Source organism: Sinocyclocheilus rhinocerous, unplaced genomic scaffold, assembly GCF_001515625.1.
Source record: "Sinocyclocheilus rhinocerous isolate Xijiao unplaced genomic scaffold, SAMN03320098_v1.1 scaffold3243, whole genome shotgun sequence".
NCBI lineage: Eukaryota > Metazoa > Chordata > Actinopteri > Cypriniformes > Cyprinidae > Sinocyclocheilus > Sinocyclocheilus rhinocerous.
The window spans coordinates 523,087-526,138 of NW_015636692.1; the positions used below are offsets into that span (position 1 = coordinate 523,087).

Consider the following 3,052-nt stretch of genomic DNA (forward strand, 5'->3'; position numbering starts at 1 on the left):
CACTGGCGCTGTTGTCCTGTGGCTCCCACCTCCGTCTGTCAGTGGATCAACAGCTTCCTGACAGACAGGCAGCAGCTAGTGAGGCTGGGAAAATACACATCCAGCACCCGTACGATCAGCACTGGCGCCCCCCAGGGTTGCGTCCTCTCCCCACTGCTCTTCTCCCTCTACACAAATGACTGCACATCTAAAGACCCATCTGTCAAGCTTCTGAAGTTTGCAGACGACACCACACTCATCGGCCTCATTCAGGACGGTGACGAGTCTGCTTACAGAAAGGAGGTTAAAGAGCTGGCTGTCTGGTGCAGTCTTAACAACCTGGAGCTTAACACGCTCAAAACTGTGGAGATGATAGTGGACTTCAGGAGGAACCCCCCTGCACTCCCCCCACTCACCATCATGAACAGCACTGTAACGACAGTGGAGACATTCAGGTTCCTGGGCACTACTATTTCTCAGGACCTGAAGTGGGACAATCACATTGAGTCCATTGTCAAAAAAGCCCAGCAGAGGTTGTACTTTCTTCACCAGGACTCCTGTCATAAACTCTGTGTAAACCACAAGAGTAGCTATATTCTTTACAAACAGTTTAAGACGTGGGAAAATGCACAGAATTACTGCAGGACACACCATATTGATCTGGCCACCGTTCAGACTGATGAAGACTGGACAAGTCTGAAAGAAGCTGCAGATGAACAACAGTTTTATGGCTTTGCCTGGATTGGACTGTTCAATGACATCAAAAGCTGGCGCTGGTCTTATAACGAGGAGAGTCTGGTGTTCGAATCCTGGGGTCTTGTCCAGCCAGATAACTACGGTTACGGACAGGAGTGTGCCGCCATCTATTTTGATGGAACTTGGCATGATTTCTACTGCACAGACTTAAGACATGTCATGTGTTACGAAGGTGAGAAACAAGTATAATCACTCTTTATTGATGCTCATTAATTCAGTGTATGAATGAAGACACCAATATAATGATATTAGGGTGGAAAAAAATTGACATCATAAACCAGTGTTATTTCAGTATCATTGAGATGCTATTATAGCTTTTGTAGGACCCTATGAAATCAGTTTTATTTTTTTCCCAAATTCCAAATTCAGTTTTTTACGTTAAAAATTTTTTCAACTGTTTTAATGGTTACATTTAAAAATATATATATTATTCAAAAAACATGTCTAAATAACTAAAATCATGAAAATTACAATTTAACAGCAATTTATTAAAAGTTTAACAAAAATTACATTTTAACAAAAGTAAAAATTTAACTTTTTTTTTTTTAAATCAAACTCTGCATTTTCCATTAATTTTCTGGATTTCATTTTAATGGTTTCAATCAATTTTAATAATCAAAAGCATCTCTAATTAATTGATTTTATAAAAAAAAAATAATAATAATAAAATATAAAAAAAATTATGATTATTTTATTTATTTATTTATTCAGAAATTCCGTTTTGTCTTTTTTCTGGTAAATACTTTTTCTTGCAAATATTCCTTAAAAGAGGTTTTAATAATAATTGTATTAGTAGTAGTAGTACTATCATTACATTAAGTAATATATTTCTGTCACATTTCTTCAAGTTAAACTGAACTTTATTTTGATGGGTTGCTGTGAAGACCTTTTCTGTGTGTATGTGATATGACGATAGTTTTACTCAAAAGAAACAGTAAAAAGCTCATGAAGCGACTCTCAGAGCGGTTTTAGAGATTATGTTCATATACTCATATATTGGGGCGGCAGAGGCTGAAAATGCTTCAATACGTGTGCAAATGACAACGCGCGTCTGCGCCATTCATATGTCATATGCCATACGCGTCTGCGCCATTCACACACAGAGACACGCAGTATTCATATTTTTGCAGCTTAATATCCACAGACACTAGTCCATATTGTGTTTTGATTTAAGTGTACTGACCTACTTTCGATTTATTCGTCCAAAGTTTGGCAAATTATGTGACATCATACAGACCACAATTCCATTTTATGACTGAATTCCATGATTCCATCCGTGTTTTCCGCATCACGGAAATCATAGGGTGCTACACTTTTGTTTATTTATATATTTTCTATTTTTATTTTATTGTAGTTACATTTTAGTCATTTTGTTGTGTTTGTTATTTTAATAAATTTTTGTTATTTTTAAATGTCTATATAGCTTTTAATAATTTTTATTTAAGTTTTATTAATTTTTGTACATTAAGATAAACTAAATGAAAATGGGAAATGTTGCCTTGAAAACTAGCTGAAATAAAATAAATGTACGTTTTTATATTTTATTTTATTTCAGTTAACATTTATTTTATTGCAAGTAATGATTTTTTTTTTCATATTCTTAAACTTTTGGCCAATAATGATAAAATTATAAAGTTCACAAGCATTCAGTACACCAAAATCACTTTATTTTGATACAGAAAATGCTGAAAGGAATGATAGCTTGCAGTTCAGATGTTGAGAAGCCAAACTAAGTTAAACATTCATCAGACCAATTCAAAGCAGTAACATTAGTGAAAATGGATCAATAAAAGAAGCTGCTCAAATGAGTAATTTGTTTGTGAATCGGACTACACTAGTTTGTTTTTATGAGAACAAGACAACTCCAATAAAAAAGTACAGTCTTTTAATCTAATCATATTCAGTGTGAAATTACACTGACAAATTGGTTAAATCTAATGTTTTTTGTTTGTTTGTTTGTTTTTTGTGCCATGGCACATGAGATTCAGCATTGCAGGTTAACATATTGGTACCGTGATAAGCAAAAGTATATTGCCCACCCAAAATTATATATTTCAATTATATATTTAAAGGGGTCATATGATGCTGCTAAAAAGAACATTATTTTGTGTATTTAGTGACGTGACATGTGGCCAGGTATGGTGACCCATACTTGGAATTAGTGCTCTGCATTTAACCCATCCAAAGTGCACACACACAGCAGTGAACACACACACCCGGAGCAGTGGGCAGCCATTTTTTTTGCTGCAGCGCCCGGGGAGTAGTTGGGGGTTCGGGGCCTTGCTGAAGGGCACCTCAGTCGTGGTATTGAAGGTGG

General features: G+C 35.6%; 1 long non-coding RNA gene across 1 annotated transcript in view; it reads left to right on the top strand.

The window, feature by feature from the left end:
- LOC107748051 (uncharacterized) overlaps positions 1 to 553 on the top strand; it is a 4,183-nt gene extending 3,630 nt beyond the window's left edge. The window contains exon 3 of the long non-coding RNA XR_001640874.1: positions 532 to 553. This is a non-coding gene — a long non-coding RNA (uncharacterized LOC107748051). The remainder of the gene's footprint in view (positions 1 to 531) is intronic.
- The last annotated feature ends 2,499 nt before the right edge of the window (positions 554 to 3,052 follow it).